General features: G+C 58.2%; 1 long non-coding RNA gene across 4 annotated transcripts in view; it reads left to right on the forward strand.

The window, feature by feature from the left end:
- Positions 1-993: 993 nt before the first annotated feature.
- The window catches only part of LOC307103763, a 33,714-nt gene continuing 20,499 nt past the window's right edge, over positions 994-14,208 (forward strand). For all 4 annotated transcript variants that reach the window (XR_013813834.1, XR_013813835.1, XR_013813836.1 and 1 more), the window contains exon 1: positions 994-1,124. This is a non-coding gene — a long non-coding RNA (uncharacterized lncRNA). The remainder of the gene's footprint in view (positions 1,125-14,208) is intronic.

Here is a 14,208-nt window from a genome sequence, read left to right on the forward strand (position 1 = left end):
ACCCTGGCGCGTGCTGTCTGCAGGAAGTCATGCCCCCCCCCCCCCCCGAGGTCTCTAGGCAGAACCCCGCAATGACAATGGCTCTGGAGGTGAGGCGCTTGCCGCTGAATAGGCCTTCTGTCCGTGCAAATGCCTGGCTCGGCCCGCCAGCCTGTGACCTTGGCGGCGGCTTCCCCTCCCCAGAGCTCATCATCTTCATACACAAAGCAGGGTCACCTCACCACCCGGGCCGGACCGTTATGAGGAACAGGATGTAACGGCTCTAACTGTCTACCACGGCCCCCAGCGCGCAGTAGGAGCCCAGCAGATGGCTCTAATTAGTCTTTTCAAAAATATTTTTATTGATTTCAGAGAGGAAGGGAGAGGGAGAGAGAGAGAGAGAAACATCCATGATGAGAGAGAATCATGGATCGGCTGCCTCCTGCACGCCCCCTCCTGGGGATCAAACCCACAACCTGGGCATGTGCCTTGACCGGGACCTGACCGTGACCTCCAGGTTCATAGGTCAATGCTCGACCCCTGAGCCACGCCGGCCGGGCGCCCATTAGTCTTAGTAGGAGGCTGATGGGCTCTGTGCTCCACGTGGTACGGGGAAGGGGCTCGCCCCACCTCTTTCGCTTTAAGAGCATTTTTACTCTGAAGTCACCGGGGCTCCCGAGGGGAGCTGGTTAGTGGTGATCCACCCGGTCACTTGGTAGCCACGCCCGAAGCTCATCTCCATGACGGTCTTGGAACCGAATTACCGCCCCCCCCCCCCCAGCCCAGCCAGGGCAGGCCTCACCCCGTCCACTCCAGTTCATCTCTGTGTGTCTCCCCAGCACGTCCTGCTCTCTCCATAATGAGACGGAATCTCCGCACAAAGACCGGAATGGAGGGATTTTCCTCGGCACAGGCACACCCTTCCTTCTTCAGAGACTCAGCACCGCGGCTTCTGAACCCTGACAGCCTCCGGAAACTCCATTGGGGAGGCGAGCTTCCTGGCAGCCAGAGTGAGAAAAGCCAGATGCACAAGCCCCTTTTCTGTCCCCTCCCTCCCGTCGGTCCCCAGCTCCAGGCCCCCCACAGGCAGGCTTCTCCTCCTGGAAACATCACTTCAGGAGAGGAGGGTTTTCAGAAGGAGAAAGGTGAGTCGTGTGCGCGGGCCGAGCGCTCACCGGCCATCTCGGACGGCGGCTGAAGGAAACGGCATTGATTAGGGAAAAGCGGGTAGGAGAGGGGGGTGTCCAACGGGAAGGGCCGCACGGAGAAAAGGGGGCCTTGGAGATGGTCCGGGGGTGCGCCCGGGACGAGCTGCCTCTGCCCCATGCTGCCCTGGCTGCCGGTCTCATGGGGTCCCGTAGAGGCTGGGGGGGTTGCCTGTGGGGGAGGAGAGGGGAAGCGAATGGGTCGGGCGCGCTCCTTGGAGGGAGAGCTCGCGCTGGGTCCTCTGTCCTGAGAGTTCTCGCTCCTGCAGGTGGGACTCTTGGGGGAGCTCTCAGGGGAGGGTCTCTAGAGAATATTCCTCAGCTTCCCGGGTCCTGGTCTCCACCGATGGGTCGGGGTCAGGGCCGGGGTCAATGCCAGGGTCAATGCGGCGGGTCCCGAGGCGGCCACGGCGCCACTAGTCTGTTTTGCTGCTTTTCTGGGCCTGGAGCGGAAGTGCAGCTGAGGCCTCGATGTGTCTTCAGGGAGGAAAGGTCCGGGGTCCAAACTGCAGGACCAGGATGTGCTGGGGGAGGGGTCACCCTGGGGGCGAGGTTCCTGGTTTCCCAGTTTTGCCCCCTGCTCCGCATCCGGGGCTTTCCGCCTGGTGCGTTTCTGTACCTGCCCCATCGTCCTTGCTCTGGGGGGCATCTAACAAAAGGGTCAAAGAGTTTTGTGATCGCCAAGCGAGCGTGGCTCAGTCGTTGAGCGTTGACCTATGACCCAGGAGGTCACAGTTCGATTCCCGGTCAGGGCACATGCCCAGGTTGTGGGCTCCATCCCCAGTGGGGGGTGGGGGGGTGGGTGCAGGAGGCAGCGGATGGATGATTCCCTTTCATCATCTCTCTCTCTCTCTCTCTCTCTCTCTCTCTCTCTCTCTCTCCCTCTGAAATCAATGGAAATACATTTTTTTAAAAAGGTTTCATGGTCCTCAATTCGATGTCATGAACAGCATGTTGAAGGCCACGAGCAGGGCAGCAGGACAGAGGGAGGGCACTCCGCCCGCGCGGCCTGGGACGCAGAGTGGAAGCCCGGAGCGGGCGCCTCCCGCCTCCCTGGACTCAGCACGCGGCTGGTTCTGAGCGGCGGAGGCGGTTGGTGGCCCTGCTCCCCACCCAGAGGCGGCCAGGTGCCCACCCACAGCTCCGCCTCGTTCCCCAGCCAGGCCCGCGTCCCTGGAAGTTGCACTAACAGCTTTATTAGGGCCAATTGCCTTCCATTCCCAAGCTCTGTGGGAGCTGGCAGGAGGCCACGGCTCCGGGGTTCGGCGGCTTCCCAGCCTCCTCTGTGCTGTCTCAACCCTGGAACGGGCGGCCGGAGTCTCAGTGCGCGGGGACTCAGCCCTTCCTGTGTCAGAGGGGGACTGGCTCACAGTAGGACCGCTGCTCACAGGTGTGAGTCAAACCCATCACCTCCCTGGCCCCACTGGGCAGCTGCTGTTTGGAGGTGTGAGAATTCCACCCCCCAGGCCGCCTGCTGAGCCCGGTCCCGCCCTCCTCGCCCTCTGAGAGCTGAGGCCACGCAATCTCTCCTTCCTCCCTGAGCCTGAGCCACCCAGAGCCGCAGGCTCCTGGCAAGACCAAGAGCGAGAGGCGGACCCCGAGCAGCGGGCCAGGCTCAGCTGACTCGGGCGCGGTCACCCAGCGGGAGAGAGGCCTCCCTGGTTCAAGCCAAGGTCACCCGCTCAGCTCGGGGTCCTGCTGGCGGCCCGAGGGCCCTATGCGGGTCCTCGGCTCTTTCTTCCTCTTTTCATTGGTTGTTTTTATGGATTTGAGAGAGAGAGAGGAGCGTTAGTTTGTTGTTCCACTGATTTAGGCATCGTTGGTTGATCCTTTTTTTTTTCTTTCTGCTTTTTTTTTATTATTATTTATTTATTTATTTATTTTTAAAATTCTTTATTGATTAAGGTATCACATATTTGTCCTCATCCCCCCATTCCCATCCCACACCCCTCCCCACACATGCCCCCACCCCCCTGTTGTCCTTAACCGCTGGTTAGGCTCATATGCTTGCACACAAGTCCTTTGGTTGATCTCTCCCCCTACCCCCACCCTTCCCTACCCTCCCTCTGAGGCCCGACAGTCTGATCCATGCTTGTATGTGCCCTGACCAGGGATGGATCCCACCACCTTGGCGCATGGGGACGATGCTCTAGTCCGGTGGTCGGCACACTCATTAGTCCACAGAGCCCAATGTCAACAGCACAACGACTGAAATTCCTTTTGAGAGCCACATTTTTTAAACTTAAACTTCTTCTAGCACCACTTCTTCAAAATAGACTCGCCCAGGCCATGGTGTTTTGTGGAAGAGCCACACTCAAGGGGCCAAAGAGCCGCATGTGGCTCGCGAGCCGCAGTTTGCCGACCACGGCTCTAACCTACTGAGCTACTCGACCAGGGCCCTTTCTCTCTCTCTTCCTTCCTCTCTTCTCCCCCCCCCCGCCCCCCATCTCTCTTCTCTCTCTTTCTTCTCTCCTGTCTCTCTCCTCTATGGATAGGAGGCTCTGAATTGCTGCTCAGGCCGCGTTCCCTGGCGTCTCTTGTCCGGAGCCGTCAAGTCCGTATCCAAACGCGCCTATAAAGACACCAGAGACGCCGTGATCCCTCTCTTTCCTCCATTTGTGGAAGCTGCGAGGCTCCGGCGAGCACTTATAAAATAGCATGTCACTTCCCGACGCTCAGGATGATTTGGAGCAGAAAATGGTTCCCCGATTTTTCTCCGGAGCTCGCCAATAAACCTGGCAGGCGTCCTGAGTTACAGCACAAACATGGGCTCTGCGGGCCCGGCCCTCGGCGTGGGGCTCGGAGGAGCCGCGTGTCTCCCGGAAGCCCTGGGCGCACGGAGTTCTGTCCGTGCCCCGGGCACGTGCCAGCCTCACTCCGGTGACAAAAGGCAGCCACGGGGCTGCAAGAGAAGTAGGTGGCGTGCTTTTGTGCGAGCAAACAGTGAGGGGGCATTTGAGTGGAGGGGCAGTCACTCCCCAAAGAGGCCAAGTGGGGGAGCAGAAAGGATGGAGACAAGTGAAGACGCGGGGGTGGGGTGGAGTGGGGTGGGGGAGGGAGTAGGGTGCGGGTGGGGGTGGGGTGGGGTGCGGGTGGGGTGTCGGCTGTAAGTTACTGCAAACGCACTGTAGTTCTGATAATGGTCTCAGCAGGGAGGGCTGGGGTGCCGCACAGCTTGAGGGGATCAAACTCAAGAAGACCTGGAAACCGCCATCCAATCAACACCGCAGTGCGCCCCCTGGGGGTCAAATGGTGCAAACGCTTGAGTACCTTTTTCTTTCTTCTTTTTTTAAAATTGATGTCAGAGTGGAAGGGAGACAGAGAGAGAGAGAAACATCAATGATGAGAGAGAAACATGGATCGGCTACCTTCTGCACACCCCACCCTGGGGATGCAGCCCGCAACCCGGGCATGTGCCCTGCCGGGAATTGAACTGTGACCTCCTGGTTCACGGATCCACGCTCACCCACTGAGCCCCGCCGGCTGGGCTGAGCATCTTTCTCACCCTCGCCGTGGTCTGACCCGGATGCAGCCCAGGCAGCCCCGGTGCGGCGTGGGGAGGTGGGGGGAGGCCGGCGTGGCCCCTCTCGGGAAGATGCTCATGGTTGCGGCTCAGCATTTGGAGTTGCTGCCACCACCGGGCGAGGGCGAGGAGGAGGAAGGCGCTGAGGTCTCAGAGACAATGGGGTTCAGCAGAGAGTGGATTAAGGCAGTCTCAGAGAGGAGTGTTCTGGAAACTTCTGCACGTGCCCACTGGGAGAACAGATGGGACTATCTGGGGCAGCGTCCTCGGTCCTGGGGACAAGTGGAAAGAGCCCGGGTGACCATCCCGGGGGAGCGGGTGGTCCGTGTGTGGGGCTCGCGCCGGGGAATGCTCCGCAGCCCGGGACACGGAGGATGGCCAAGAGCCAGGGCCCACCAGGCTGGAGCTCCATAGCGTGTGCTCTGGGTCCTGCTAACATTTTTGTTTGTTTGTTTTTCAATCCTCACCCGAGGACATTTTCCCATTGATTTCCAGGGTTGTCTCCTGCACGGGGAGGAGCCTGCAACCATGCCCTTGACTAGAATCGAACCCAGGACCCTTTGGTCTGCAGGCCGAGCTCTATCCGCTGAGCCACACCGGCCAGGGCTGCTAACATTTTAAAAGCGGCGTGCATGTCTTTCTGGAGGCTGATGTAAAGGGTGGAAGATGAGGAACTAGAGCGGCTGAGGGACGTGGTCCGCGTGTGTACAGTCTAAGCCGCAGTCGGGACTCTGTGCCCGGGCTGGGAAACCACACCCCCGTGTGTGAGGGCGCCCAGGGCGCGCATGGACCCAGCGCCGGGGGGCGCCTGGACGGAGCGCCCGCCTGCACTGCGCTTGCGGGGGTCGCACACCCCTCCCGCGCCCAGCGGCCTCGGCGGGAGGCTGTGTTCGGCTCTGTTGTGACCTAAGCCAATAACGGATGCTCCTCCTGAGCCCAGGCCCCCCTCAGCCGCAGGAGGGGGCTGGCTATACATATTGTTTGATAAACGATGTCAACTTTTAATAAAAACAGATGTCACAAACTTTTAAGTGCTTTCGTCCCTGGGCCCCGGGATTTGTTCCAATCTCATAATGTTGTCAACTCCGGGATGAAATTACTTTGTGTGAGATAAAGTGAGGCGCCCGGAGCACCCGGAGAACGGCCCTGATTGCTCGGGGGGCCGGCTGCGCGATGCGTCCGGCCACAAAACCTCTGCAGGACGCGTGCCTCGACCCGGCCGACCTGGGCCTTTATTTTGCAATATTAGGGAGGCTTTTCTGGGCAAGCACGTCCCAATGATTTATTCACGTCACATCATGAAAAGTTGGCTTTCACTGGTCCTAACCGTCTCCCCCACCCCCATGCCCGCCTCCACACACACACTTCTTTTTCTTTTTTTAATATTTTTTAAAATTGATTTCAGAGAGGACAGGAAAGGGAGAGAGAGATAGAAACATCAATGATGAGAGAGAATCATGGATCGGCTGCCTCCTGCACGTCCCACACTGGGCATTGAGCCCACAACCCCGGCATGTGCCCTGACCGGGAATCCAACAGTGACCTCCCGGCTCTTAGGTCGATGCTCAGCCACTGAGCCATGCCGGCCGGGACACACAGCTTGGAAATCTCTGCCTCCTTTAGACCAGCTGAGACCAACCTTATCCAAGAGGCTGAAGAGGGACTCGTTCTGTGTGGCTCGGCCCACGAGAGGGTCCGTGCGAGCAGGTGGCGTGGATTTGAATGGTGACTGAAGCTCATCCTGCCTGCGTGGCCCTGGGCCAGCCACGTAGCGTGTCCCAGCCTCAGTGTCTCACCGTCAGAAGCCAGACCATGACGGTGCCTCCCCTGAGTTGATAAAAATGCCAGACGCGTCCTAAGGGGCCCAGGGGGCGCCTGCCCGAGGCCGCTGCCCGCAGTACCTGGCCTGGCAGCAGGTGCTGGGACCTGAAGACTTGCTGAGTGACAGCCGCCCGTCACCCTGATCCCTCAGGCCCAGCCACAGAGGGACCTCGCCACCCCCCAGGCGCTCCCCTTGCCCCGAGCAGCCAGCTCCCGCCCCTCTCCTCCACCCCTGCTTTGTGCACGGGGGACACAGTCTCTCACTGTCCTCTGCTCCCGGCCTGGGCCTTCGCCGTCTCCTGGCAGGAACCATTCCTCTTCGGCGGCCGCATCTTTGAAATCAAATGAAAAAGCTTTCCCGTGGGGTCTCCGCGCATAATTCCATTTTACAGACTCGCTTCCAGGGCCTGGTCTCTGCGTCATGGCCACGCTGCCATCCTTCTCCATAGGAACGTGCGGGCACATGGGATGCGGATTTCTGCATAAACGGGGCATCGTCCATGTGGTTTTTATCTACCGCCTTTATCATACACGTTTCCTCCACTCCATGCCCCTTCCCCCAGGTAACTCGGAGTGGGAGCATCCACGCCTGTCCATCCTCCCCGACCACACCTGTCCGTCCTCCCTGACCACACCTGTCCGTCCTCCCTGACCACACCTGTCCGTCCTCCCCGACCACACCTGTCCATCCTCCCCGACCACACCTGTCCATCCTCCCCGACCACACCTGTCCGTCCTCCCCGACCACACCTGTCCATCCTCCCCGACCACACCTGTCCGTCCTCCCCCACCACACCTGTCCGTCCTCCCCCGACCACACCTGTCCGTCCTCCCCGACCACACCTGTCCATCCTCCCCCGACCACACCTGTCCATCCTCCCTGACCACACCTGTCCATCCTCCCCGACCACACCTGTCCGTCCTCCCCGACCACACCTGTCCATCCTCCCTGACCACACCTGTCCATCCTCCCCCGACCACACCTGTCCATCCTCCCCCGACCACACCTGTCCGTCCTCCCCGACCACACCTGTCCGTCCTCCCCGACCACACCTGTCCATCCTCCCCCGACCACACCTGTCCATCCTCCCCCGACCACACCTGTCCGTCCTCCCCGACCACACCTGTCCGTCCTCCCCGACCACACCTGTCCATCCTCCCCGACCACACCTGTCCATCCTCCCCGACCACACCTGTCCATCCTCCCCGACCACACCTGTCCGTGCTCCCCGACCACACCTGTCCGTGCTCCCCGACCACACCTGTCCATCCTCCCCCGACCACACCTGTCCATCCTCCCCCGACCACACCTGTCCATGCTCCCCTGACCACAACTTTGCTCCTGTGGGCACTGAGACACACCATGCTCCACAGCTCACTCTTAAACGCTGCCCTCGGCCCCGTCCCGGCCTGTCCCCATGCAGCCCCCACACTCCCTGAGGCGCCGCCCTCATTATTGTCCCCACTGTTCCCTGTGAAGAGTCAGAGGCTCTACGATGTTAAGGAATGTGACCAAGTTCACAGTCAGGCTCAGACCCCGCAGGCAGTTGGAGGAGTTTCTCCGCTGTTGCTGATTTTGCAAACTGAGCTCATGTCATGCACCCTTCCCTGAATCCTGCTCTTTGCAAGTTACAACATCTTGTCAAAGCCCCTCGATGCAGCCCAGCCTGCTGAGAGCTGCCTGCAGCTCTTACCGGCGCTGCCGCGCAGCGGACTCGGCTCGCGTCCTGTCACCGGGTCTTCCCTTCCAGGTCTTTGTCCTGCACACAGCGCTGCTGGGATAAAAATAAATAAATCGGTACATTGCCCCAGGAAACAGTGCTTTGTTCCTATGGGACAATTACTTCGACAAATGTAAGTGATAGCAGAACTGACCCCCGAAGAAACAGAAAACCGGAACTGGTCGATGGACAAGAGAAGATGAGAAAGGCGGTGACCATGGCGTCATTCGCAGTGGAACCAGGATGACACGCGTCGCTGTCAGGCCCTCTCGTTTGTAAGGACGGGGATTCTGGAATAACTGACTCTTTCCGGGGCAGAAGGAAGCGCAGGAAGCTTCCTCCTAACTTCCTGTCCGCCTCCGGCCCCTGAGGGCCCCATGCACATGGGCAAGGCGTGCCCCCTGGGAGGGCCCAGGCAGGCAGGACCCCTGGCTGCAGACAGATGCGGGCGCCCTCCCTCCCCAGGTGCACCCGGCCCCTGGAAGGCTGGGCCTCGGACCCTGGCCTTGCTGGTCACCTCTGTGTGTCACCAAGCACTCAGCACGTCGAACAGTGCTCCAACTCTGCAACCACAGAGCAAAACGCAGCAGCTGGAGGGGCTCCCACGGGCCAGCCCCTCGGCCGGGCAGATGCGGCCGTCCCAACGTCCCAGCGAGGCCACATCTGGCTGCGGGTCAAAGGAACGGCTCACTTAGCCAATCCGTGTCCCTTCCTCCCGCAGAGGGAACGTGGCCTGCTTTAAAGTTCATCAGCCTGTCTGTCCTTCCTCAGCACCTGGAGGGGACAGACATGGGAGGGTCCTAAGGAAGACATCCGGAGAGCATCCGGCCATCGCGATAATGAACATTCTGAGCAAAACACCAACAGAACGTCAATGTGACAGAGTCCGTTCCTCCGGACCAGCCCCGGCCGTCCCGGGTGGCGAGGGCTGAGTCGGTGTCGGTGAGAATCAGACCAGAGAGAACACCGTTACCACCCCCACGGCTCACATTCCGGTGAAGTTTGAGAACGTGGTGAGAGGAAACACGTGAATTCAGAACCCAGAGGAGCTGAAACTCCCTCCGCTCCCGCGCCGACTGCGCTCCCGGGAACCCGCGAGGCTCCGGGGAAAAGCGCCGTGTCCGGAGGAGCGTGTGTTAGGAGCGCAGGCGCCCAGCCACGGGACAGCGGAGAGGCTCTCCGGCTTACAGATAGCTTTGCTCGCAGAACGCACCTCGCCCAGGGCTCTGGGGGGCGCTGTTCGCAGGGATTCATTCATTTCCTCCTCACCAGCCAGCTGGGGGCAGGCTCCGTTATCACCCCGTTTCCGGACCAGGAAAGAGCAGGGACCGGGGACCATCATGGGGGAGTCCCAGGGGACCCGGGCAGGTCACCCTAGACGCTGGCTGGGCCCCGGACCCACCAAATTCCACTGCTTCTCTCGCCCAACACAAATGGGAGAAACCCATGTAAGCAGAGGATCTCTGTGCTAAAAACGGTCTCTCGTCATATTTATCTTCTTCACACACGGAGACACACACGTACCTTCTTTTACACAAAGCGTGATGAGTAAGTCATGTCACGCATGCTGAAGTTTCTCCATCCTCTCTCCCTTCCTCCCCGCCCGCCCCGTCCCTCTCTCAGGCTGCTCCTCCATCTCTACCTCCCATGCTCACACGCCCCGCCCACCAGAACCTGTGTTTGTCGCTAGCCATGTTGGTGGATGGCTGCCTTTCCCTACACACAGCTGGGCACAGACACACCCACACTCCTGTCCACACCGTTTTCTAAAATAGGGTCTTTGTGCCACGCGTTTACTCTTCATCTCTGCCTCGCACGTCCTATTTATTTGTGTCATATGCCATTTTCATCCACTTGCCCCTTCTGGGAGTCATGAAGGGTTTTTTCTGGTGTTTGGCCACTTAGAATAAAGCTGCAGAGACTATCATTATGTGTAGATAGATAATAGATAGATAGATGATTAGATAGATAGATAGATAGATAGATAGATAGATAGATAGATAGATGATAGATAGATGATAGATGATGGATAGATGGATGGAAGATAGATGATAGATGATAGATAGATGATAGATAGATAGATAGATAGATAGATAACAGATAGATGATGGATGGATGGATGGATGGATGGATGGATGGAAGATAGGTGATGGATAATGATAGATAGATGATAGGTAGATAATAGATTGATAGATAGATATAGATAGATAGATGATATATAGACAGATAATGGATGATGTATGGATGGATGATAGATAATGATTGATAGGTAGATTATGGATGGATGATAGATAAAAGAAAGATGATGGATGGATGGATGGGTGGATAGATGATAGATAGATCTAGATAATAGATAATAGATTGATAACATATATAAATATCTAGATATAGTATATATGAAACTTGTAGCTTTAGGTACCAGCTTTTGTATGTACATGACAGAACGGGATCTATGTTTACAGTTTTAATGACTGTTGTCAAATGCTTCCCGAACCGGCTGTCAACGTGTGCATTCCTCCAGAAACCTGAGCACACGCTCGCGGGCACCTCGCCAGCAGCAGGTGCTAAACTTCTCCTTCACGTCATGGCTGATCGCGGCCAAGAGGGATCTCATTGAACTTCACCTGGTCCTTCCCCGCCGCCTAGCAAGGGAGCAGTCTTCCCCCTCGGGGTTGTCTGGCCCGGCTGCCCCAGTCGCCTGCTGCTCGCGGCCCCTGCGCCCGGCTGCCTCCCTGCGGTTACCCCGTGGCAGCCCCTCCCCGCCCGGCACTGCGAACGCTTCAGAAGCCTGTGTTTTATTTTCTGTCCCCGCCCTCGGAAACGCTGCCTCTGATTTAACCGGGTCTCTGTTTTGCCAGAAACCGACCATTGTCTCACTAATAGAAAGATGTGGACAGGGAACCCGGAAGGCTGGTCAACCTTGAAGCTCTGAAAGGCCAGAGCCAACCACTCCCTATCTAATTGAGACAATGGTAACTGAGGCAACTTCCCCACCAAATAACCATGTAAATCCTTACTGATAAGATAATCTGCCTGTTACTGGAATTGCCTGCCCAAGGGCCATGGGTGTATCCCAAAGCTGAATAAAAGGGATGGCAAGGCCAAGGCAAAGCGTAGTCCTCCCCCTAGAGGTGGGCTCCCACCTGGCCCCCAATATTCCCAAATTAATACTTTTCTAGTCTCTTTCATTTGTGTGTGGCCTCCTCCAGAACCCGAACCCTGAACCTGAACCCTGAACCACGTGGGACGTGAAAGGGGATCCCCACAATGTTTCCTCTCGCAGCCTCTGGGTTTCTGGCCCCGGTTAAGGAATTCTCTCTCCCGCGGCTCCATGGATGTGGCCGCTGCCCTGAACACACTCGAGTTCCCGTTTCATGTGGGGAGCGCGGGGGGGGGGGGGGGGGGGTCGGCTTCGTTTTCTCCCAGAAAGACGGCCGGTGGCCTGAGCACCATTTACGAACCCCGGCTTCCCGGGGAGGGGCGTCCCCACAGCAGGGTCTGCTCTGGTGGTGCCCAGCCAGGCCCCGCGAACAGTCGCCCGCAGTCTGTTCCGATGTTGGGTGAGGAGGCTCCTGTTCCCGGCTGGCCCAGCACCAGTTCTCCCCCAGGAACTGGAAGGTGATGTTTCCCTCATTTCCCAAACAACCCCCAGCCCACCCCACCCCCCAACCAGCCGAACGAAGAAGCCAGAGCAGGGTCTCTCTGTCCGTCCGCCGAGCAAGCCCCGCGGCTTTCCGGTTCTGCATTTGCGGGAGGTGCTGGTTGCTGAAACAGAGAAACGCGAGTCCGTTCTGTGCATGTCTCCCAGCCGCCCCGCTGATCGGAGCGCTGCTCATTTTGTTCGTTTGCTTCACCTCTTGGGGTTCCTGCGTATGCAGTCACTTCGGGAGCAGAGGGCGGTTTTATTTCTTCCCGTTGGGTTTGGTGCCGATTCTGCCTTCCGCCTCCGTCAGCGCCTTTCCTGCGAGGCCGGGCAGCGCTGGGACGTCTCTTCGCTGCCAACTTGGGGTTCGACAGCCGAGCGGTTGTCAGCTTGGAGATGTTTATTGCTGGGTTTCAGCAAGTAATTTCCATCGCATCCGAGCAGCTCTGCGTGGACCTGTTTACCGGGGCTCTCATTCCGAATGGCATCTGCGCTTTAATAAATTGCCTTTTCGGCATCACCGGTTTGGTGTGTGCGTGTTCCTCCCTTATTTTCCGATAGAACGGGTAAAACTGATAGATTTTATAGCGTTCAATCAGCCTTGCATTGCTGGAACAAACTCATCGTGATTAATTAAAACAAAATAATTGTGGAAACAGGAGAACGTGCCCGCGGATGTAGCTAGCTTTTACTTTTATGCTTCCTGGGGTTGTTTGTTGTGTATGTTTACTCACATAACTCAGGTTGATGGGCAGGACCGGCCTGTGTCTTTCTGTTTTGACCTTGACCCGCTCTGAATCAAGTGCCACACTGGACTTTTCTCCTTCAATCTTTTTTTTAAAATATATTTTATTGATTTTTTACAGAGAGGAAGAGAGAGGGATAGAGAGTCAGAAACATCGATGAGAGAGAAACATCGATCAGCTGCCTCTTGCACACCTCCTACTGGGGATGTGCCCGCAACCAAGGTACATGCCCTTGACCGGAATTGAACCTGGGACCCTTGAGTCCGCAGGCCGACGCTCTATCCACTGAGCCAAACCGGTTTCGGCATCTCCTTCAATCTTTTTTTAAAAATATATATATTTTTATTGATTTCAGGAAGGAAGGGAGAGGGAGAGAGAGAGAGAAACATCCATGGTGAGAGAGAATCATGGACCGGCTGCCTCCTGCACGCCCCACACTGGGGACTGAGCCTGCAACCCGGGCCTGTGCCCTGACCGGGAATTGAACCCTGAGCTCCTGGTTCATAGGTCGATGCTCAGCCACTGAGCCCCGCCGCCGAGCTCTCCTTCAATCTTAAACCGCGTGTGGTTTCTTGGACGTTGTTGGTTCCGTGGTACCTTCCGCATTGTTTTCCTGGTCGGATGGGAGTGCTGCTATTTCTCTTCCCTTGTTTCTTCGGAAGTGGTCACGGATCCTTATAATGATGCCCAGGGACCCTCGCCCCGCCTGGGTCCGTGCCTCAGAGCCATGGTGGGGACCACTTCCCATCAGGAGGGGCCTGTCCCTCCCACCCCCTGACCGTGTGCTGGCCTCCTCGCTTCCCTTGGCCAAGAGCGGGGCGGGATGTGACCCGGCGTCGAGGACGTGGGACCTGGGGACTTGGTTCCCTTCTGCGTGCGGGGAGCTGCGGCTGTGCCCTTTGAGGCCCAGGGCCTCGCGAGAACCTCACAGGCCCTGGGAGCAGGTGGAGAGGAGAGACCCGTGGCACCCCATCCCGCTGAGCCCGTCTCCCCACCTCTACCCGAGGCAGCCACGCGAGGGAGCCCAGGCCTCCCAGGTGAGCGGGGAACAGCCGCGGGTGCTGCTGAGGCCGCTGCGCGCCGGACGGTTGTCCTTCCTGCAGCAGCGGCGGCGGACAGGGCGTCTCTCCACCGCAGCTCGGGGCCCTCCTTCCCCGTTGCTGACAGCAGGCCACCTCCTTCCCGCTGACGGCGCTGCCCACCAGGCGGATGTGAAGTCAGAGCCGGCGGCTCCACACCTCGTCCCCTCGGACCTGCGGAGGGAGCCGGGGACCCGGGCAAGCAGGCGCCCCAGCAGGCAGGCGGCTTCTGTGCCTCAGGGATCCGCATGCGACATTGAGCGTACATGCTTCACACTCCCCGTCACCTCATCATCATGCGCTTACATTTAACTCCCTGTGTGTATTTTCAATAATGTCGTATTTAAATATTCAAACCCCCATAGAGTCCCCATGTCCAGGCATGTTGGATGGAGTCCTGTGTCCAGGCATGTTGGGTGGAGTCCCCATGTCCAGGCATATTGGGCAGAGTCCCCGTGTCCAGGCATGTTGGGCGGAGTCCCTGTGTCCTG

The sequence above is a fragment of the Cnephaeus nilssonii genome (assembly GCF_951640355.1).
Source record: "Cnephaeus nilssonii genome assembly, chromosome: 7".
NCBI lineage: Eukaryota > Metazoa > Chordata > Mammalia > Chiroptera > Vespertilionidae > Cnephaeus > Cnephaeus nilssonii.